The following is a 7,516-nucleotide window of genomic DNA, read 5'->3' as shown; positions in this document are numbered from 1 at the left end:
ACCCTAAACGTTACTTCGCCAATCCGGCCTTGCCTTCCAATTTTAACAGGTCTCTCATCAGGTATGCCTCTGTTCCTATTACTCTATGCCTCGGGTTGAATACTGAATATATGAGGTAACCTCAGGCTTGGCCCACAGGGTTATATTTGTGTATGAATATGTGATTTATGCCTTGACTGTTTAACAATTTCGTTTATGAGGTGAATGCCATAGGATCTGGAATCTTTAACATCGTGCAGGTACCAATGGGAAATCCAAATCCCGCAGGTGCTCGCTAGCCGCTTCGCTAGGCGAAGCAGTCGCGAATGTGACAGTATCTGCTTTATTCCGTTTTGTTCTAACCTGTTCTTTGTGTTGCCATGGCCTTGTTATCTTTTTCATCCTGTTTGCCTAACCCCTTTTGTTGAGTTTTTGTGAGGGCTCACATATTCTCGCAGGGATACCCTCCGGAGGTTTATTCCGATTTCCCGTACTGATTGGTTTTCTTTGATGGCATCAGCTTGGGAGAATCTCAGGGTCGCTTATCCTTTAATTGCTGTAACTTCGGATCTTGATCCGTGTGGTATTTTACTTCTTCCCTTTTATTTCTACTGTTTCTTAGCTGGAAGACCTCGATAGGAGGCAATGTTTGAGCCCCTTGGTGGCATTTTTTCTATTTCAAGATATATGTTTTGTGTGATGTGATTGTTTCCCCATAGGATGCGAGGCTTCGCATAGTCTCCCGTTTGCATGCCAATTTAGGTAGCACTGTTCCTCCGCCTAGGACTTCCTCTTTGCATGCGCGTTCCTACAACGCAAACAAAACCTAAAACCCAAAGCAACACGTTTACTCCTTCTACTACAGGCGAGTAAGTCTCCAAAGGTCGAGCATCCGGTAGATTGCGTAGTAACGTTGTTCACCCCGTAACATAATCCATAACCCCGTAGTTAGTCGAACTACGGCTTGCTCTGATTCTCATTCCAGATGAGATACGTAGGCATAAGACGCGATGTCTTAGCGAGCACAATTACCCCCAACCCATAGGTCAGCCGAGCTACGAAGACTCTGATTCTCATATTCAGATGAGATACGTATGCAGTGGATGCGACATCCGCGCGAGTCATTTCTCTTAACCTTTTAGTAAACAGCACAAGATAAACTCACACCCTTTAGACAAGAACTACAAAAGTGGATCCCGTAGAGTACTACGGATGCGTAGGGGTGCTAATACCTTCCCTTCGCATAACCGACTCCCGAACCCAAGATTTGGTTGCGAGACCTTGTCTTTTTCTTTCCTATTTTCAGGTTTACTTCGAGCGTTTCCTTTCCCTCCTTTGGGATGAATAACGCACGGTGGCGACTCTTCTGTCATTTTCTTTCGCCGGTTGTTTTTTTCGCACACTGTATTTTTCAGGTTGCGACAACTTGTTATGCTAAATTGTTATTTGTTATGACAAAAATATTGTGCAAACATGATTGGGATGATGAGAAAAGAATATACAATTTTTATTGGGTTTGAACGGATGAACCCGCTGCCTACGTACCTTCCATCAAAGGTAAGGATCAAAACGCCGTAGTTCGGCTAAAAGATTTCCAAAAGTTGGTGGATTCAGTTTTAAACAATAGCACTGAGGCTTTTCATTATCAATGGGAGAACACTCGACCAAGAACAACATCCACCATGTGAGGATAGCTTCGACGCACTAGAGGGGTTAACCCTGTTATCAGTACGGGAGTCTTACTGTCGACTCACTAAAGATAAGGTGAGGTTTACATCAACCACAATGATAATTGAAACCTACGGCTAATGCATGAAAAGATTAATGGACATGGCCAAAACAAGTGAATGAGTGAAATTAATTGATTAGGATTATGAAAATGGAGTCAGAGTATGATTAGGATTGATTTGAAAGAAGTATTATGAAATGGAGTTTGAAAAAAAAATCAAGGACTTGGGGTCCAGGTTTTTAGTTAGAAAACATGAAGATGTTTGCACAACACTTATGTCAAGTTTGAAAGATAAAGTGTGAAAAGGTTTAGGACATAATGAATGATGAATGGATGAGGATGGATAGTAAAACTTCTTAGAAGGTTCACTTCTTGAGATCATATGGGAGATGATTCAAGTGTGTCCTTTGGAATGCAACGAATAATAGAAAACAAACAAAGATGAAATCCAAAAGGCGGATATCGGATGCCAATCACTGGGCTTATACCAATCTCCTAAAACAGAATGGGATATCAGATGCCACTCGATGGACTTACACTAATCTCCACAGAAGAAAACAAGAAATGGGATATGAAATGTGGAAGTCAACTGCCAATCTGTCTGGACTTAGGTTAACTCCACAGATGATCATAGGAAAACCAATGCCACATTGCAGGGACTTACAAGGATCCTCACATACAAGAACAATGCAACATGAGATGATGAGAAAGCAAAAGCCAACTTGCAGGGACTTACAATTGCAATTTCTCATACAATCAAACAAATCAACTTATGATCACAGGAAAACAGATGCCAACTTGCAGGGACTTACAGCTGTATCCTCACATACAACATCAAACAGATCCTATTATGATCACAGGATAACAGATGCCAACTTGCAGGGACTTATAACTGTATCCTCACATACACACAAAGCAATGACAGGAGATATGAGTGACCAAGGAGGTCTTGCACTCTATCCTTCCATATCACAGGAGCAAAGGCCAAAAGAGATGGACTTACAATTGTCCTCAATGGGCAAGCAACAATGATAGCATCACAAAAGCAAATGAGATGATCATGCACTAATGGCAATTGATGATGATGAATGCATAACATACAAGCAAACAAGTGCATATGAAGCAATCGATCAAACAGCGAATATCAAAAAGCACACTCTATAGCCAAACAATGGGGGGCTCACACAAGAGGTTTGACTTTGAAAGTCCACTGTAATAGGCGAAGGTCGCTCTTAACCTTGCCATTGAGAGGCTAAGGTGAAGCAGATGAAAAGGAGATGAGGGGTGTGCCTCATTGCTTCTATCTCAGATCAGAGAGAGCATAAAAGAAAGTGTGGGAGTTCAGAAAGTAGGAACTCTCTCCACATTATTGACTCGATTAGATCTTGGGTATTTATCTCAATGCTTCAACCATGTAATGGGAGCAAAGAGAGGACACACTGAATAGTGGGGGATAGATTGCTTATCCCTACCTTCCACCAATTGCCTTACTTGAAGGACTTTTCCTGCTTGGGACAATTTTAAACACACACAGGCATTGCCTCTTAAGGAGGACTTCAGACAGTTTGCCCGGTCAAATAATAGACCGGGTCTCCAGACTACATGAAGAAGAAAGGTTTATACCTCAAAGCAAATGCTAAATAGCAAAGCAAGCAAGTTCAAAGAACTTAAGCAACTAAAGTACCTGAAAAAGTCAAACCAATTAGTAAACAGCTCAACAGTCAAAATCAAAAGGAATGAACCAATAGTCAACCACAGAGGGACCAATTGTGCAAGGCACAAAGACTCAAGTATGTGAGTCACACCTACAAAACAAAGGTTAGCACAATAAACAATTCAACTCAAACAAATTTGAAAGGTCTTTGAAGCATTGGTGCTTAACCTGAAACAACAGCTCAATTGTAAGCTTACAAGACCACTAGGACTAGCCTAGGGTCAAGGTGAAAGAAAAAAGTCAAACAGCAAAGGAAAGTCAACCCAATTCATGTTCAAGCATTTAAGAAGTAATCTCAATTGGATTCAAACTCAAATCATGCATCAATGTCATTTCATATGCAAAAGAATGCAAAGCATGGCAATAAGAAGCACAAATAGGTCAACAGCAAGACCTCTTTCAAAAGTCAACTCAAACAATCTCAAAAATCATGAAATAAATCACACTCAATCCTAACATCTAGCATGGCAGGCATGTCAAATTTCATTGCATTTGGATGAGAGGAAGGCAGTCAATAAAAATCATGAAGTCAAACCAAATTCAAGTAAGCATAATGAAAGTCAACAAGCATGGGTCAACTTCAAAAAATCATATCAATTTGAAAACAGAAGAGAAATGAGTGAGGTTAACACCAATGCAAAGCTTGAGATGTCTAGTTATCACATATGAAATTTCATGATCATACAATAAGATTTGAGAATTTCACAAAAGATATGGCAATGTGTATCACAAAAAGTCAACAAATGACAAAGCATGGAAGAAAATTCTCAATCAAATGGAAAACAGCAAGATTAATTCCAAGAAAATTCATGTACCAACTAGACATGTGATAGATGATACATGCAAAATTTGGGGAGCATTTGGATGTAAGGAAGTGTGTGAACAAAATTTGTGAAAATGCATGTCATCCATGTAGCATCAAATGTAACACATAACTTCAAAAAATCAAAGCTCACAAACCACCAATGGGAAATGCATAAACTTTATATGGAAATGAAGGTCAATGAGTCTAGTTTCATCATAAAAAATTTCAGGCTCAAAGGATATGACATGAGTATTTCACAAAGAGAATGGCACAAGGTATCATTTTGGCGTACATGTTGGGAAATCAATTATCATTAAAAATCCAGCCAATGGAAAATTAATTAAAATTCACAATAAAATAGAGGACACATTCATGAACATGATGGAAAAAATTGCATGATTTTTGGATAAAAATTGAGAGAGAAATTAATTGTGGAAGTTGGATGAAATAATTGGATGAACAAGAGCAAAATAGCATGGCAATGGTCAAACATGGTCAACAGGATGGCAAAAGCGTAATTCAGCGTATCACTTATTGGAACGCTGCGTTTCAGGGGCGACCAGGAAATGTTCCCATTGGTCCAAATCCAATGGAACAGTGAACACGGCCAATGAGCTTCAATATTTCTGGGTTTAACAAAACCCTAGGGTTTTAGCAGTCATGGCTATGGCATTTTCAAGCATCCAAACAACATTCGACCAACATACAACAGCATGGCATTTCAATCAAATGAGCACGACTCATGAACACCAACATCATGCATCATCAGCCAACAACAACATAAGCATAATCATGAGAGTTTTTCTGGACAGAGCAAGTTTAAGCAATAACAGCATTCATCATCATCATGCAAAATCATCAAGAATCAACAGGTTTCGAGCAAAAACACACAATGGCATGGCATATGTACTTATGTAGCATCATAACACCAACACACAAAATACGATCCAAGTGGATTTCTGGGCAGGACAAGGGATTAAAACAGCAGCATGCATACATTCATCATCATGCATCTCAAAATTTCAAAATGCCCAGAATTTAATGGCAAGCATATCAACAGCATCATTAAACATCCCTCAGCACAAATATGACTCCCATTTTCTCTAAATCATCTTGGATAAAACAAATCGATGGAAAATGCATTTGTTCACAAAAATGAAAATCAAGATTTCAGACAGCATAGTTCACCATTTAATGTGATTCAAGTTGCATAATGCTTAGCAAGGAAGGAACTATACATGGCATGGCATAATTTCGAGAAAAGAATGGATCGAAAACCTTACTTGTTTTGAAGAAAATGGTGAATCAGAGTTGCTTTGATGGTTACAAGCTCAAACAGGTGCTTCAAATGCTTGGAAATGATGAAGGGTTGGATGACTTCAGCTCATTGATGCTTGGAAATCCACACACTATGATCTGCCATTGTTGAGCTTGATGAAAAATAGAGTGAGAGGACAGGGTTCCAGCTGTGAATCAAAGGCTCAAAGAACTCTCAAATGAGGTTTAGATGAAGGAGGAAGCAAAGGTTCCTTGAGTTCTTTGAATGGTTTGTGCAGAAATCCTGTTTTGGCCAAAATGCAAGATGAGAGTGAGAGTGTTTTTTCTGGTTGGTAGGCTGTGAAAACTAGGGTTGTTTGTGCAGAAACAAGGCTTTTATATTTCTGTTTAACAACCTTAATCAAGTGGTAAGCTGGTTTAGTTTAATGAGGCATTTTGCATTCTTGCTAATTGGCACAAAAGTGAGTATGGGAGGGTGCAAGCTGGTCGAATGGGCCTTAAAACAGGCTGTAGACAGACCATGTAAATGCTGTTTTGTGTGTGCTTGTGAAATGCTGTACTTGATTTGCTCTTTTCACACCATTTGCAAAAAATAACAACTTGTGCAACTTTGGTCAAAATGAGGTGTAATGGTGGTATGATGATGATTTAGGAATTGGAACAAGTCACAAATATGATATGAAACATTTCCCAATTGGCAAAAATGAGAAAAAACCAATGAATCAAAAAGTCAAAGTTTGGTCAAACTTGAAATTAAATGAAACAAGTCCAAAAATGCCATTTTGAATGGTAGGGTTTTGATGAATGAAATTTATATTTTTGGAAAGAGGATGAAAAATGTGGTTTGTAGGAAAAAACCCCACCAAATTTGGCCTTATGGTTTGAGAGATATGGCCCTTTGAAGTTCAAAAATTGGTGAAAATGAATTGATTATATCTTGACAACCACACATGGGATTTGAGAGTTCTTGGACTTTTTGAAAATGGGAGAACAAGATCTTCAACTTTCATGTTGGGCAAAAATTCATTTGAAGCTTGTATCATGATGTAATTTTAAGATCAAGAAGTTTCCATTTTTGGCAGTTGAAATTACAGGTCCACTTTCTATTTCTGGAAATTTCTGATTTTACTTCAAATTCTTCCATGATGAGGTTTGACATGATAGATGAGGCTTATACAAGCATGAATGAGCTCCTTCAGATCAATTCTATCCATCAAATCCTTGATTAAATCCACAGTTGACCAAGTTTGACTTTTCTAGGGTTTTGGATAATTGAACCACTTCTGATGAATTCCAAACCCTAACTCCTTGAGAACTTGACTTCAAATGATGTCCCAAGTTGTATGAACTCTTGATTATTGATCATGATGCCCAAATTCCACAAGAATGGCCATCATCCATTGCTTTGACTGACTGTTGACTGTCTTTGACCTAATTGCTTCATCTGCAATCAGCAAGGTTAAACTGACAATATTTTTGTACTTTTTGAGTGATAAACATATGAAGAGCAAGAATATACAAATGCAAGGCATGCTTGGTGATCAAGAAACAACCCACAAGGCAATCTACCCACTAGGAGGGAAGCTAAGGCATGCAATGATCCTTGAGGCCATGACATGATATGATATGAGCCATGAGGGATCTTAGGGCCCAAAATTGGGGTCTTACAGATGCCCCTATTTAAGGTCATTCTAGCCGGAGAAGTGAAGTTTAGAAATTTTCATCTCGACGCGGTAGAATGGGCTTAAATAACAGTAATGAGACAAATTTTGGTCCCTAAGAGACCTCATGATGCAAATGTATGCATGCAAAAGACACAAATTCTGTGGGGAATATGATTCACACAGAAGAAAAGACGATCCATCGGAGTAATACACTCACCAGGAACAGAGACTCTGACAAGACTCTATGGGGATAATAAAAGAAATGTGTGAACAAGACACGACTCTAAACTGGGGAAAAAACAAAACTGACACAACGTGAACAAAACACGACTCTGATTAGGGAATAC

Source organism: Lathyrus oleraceus, chromosome 2, assembly GCF_024323335.1.
Source record: "Lathyrus oleraceus cultivar Zhongwan6 chromosome 2, CAAS_Psat_ZW6_1.0, whole genome shotgun sequence".
Classification (NCBI taxonomy): domain Eukaryota; kingdom Viridiplantae; phylum Streptophyta; class Magnoliopsida; order Fabales; family Fabaceae; genus Lathyrus; species Lathyrus oleraceus.
Note: the sequence above shows the minus strand (reverse complement) of the source record.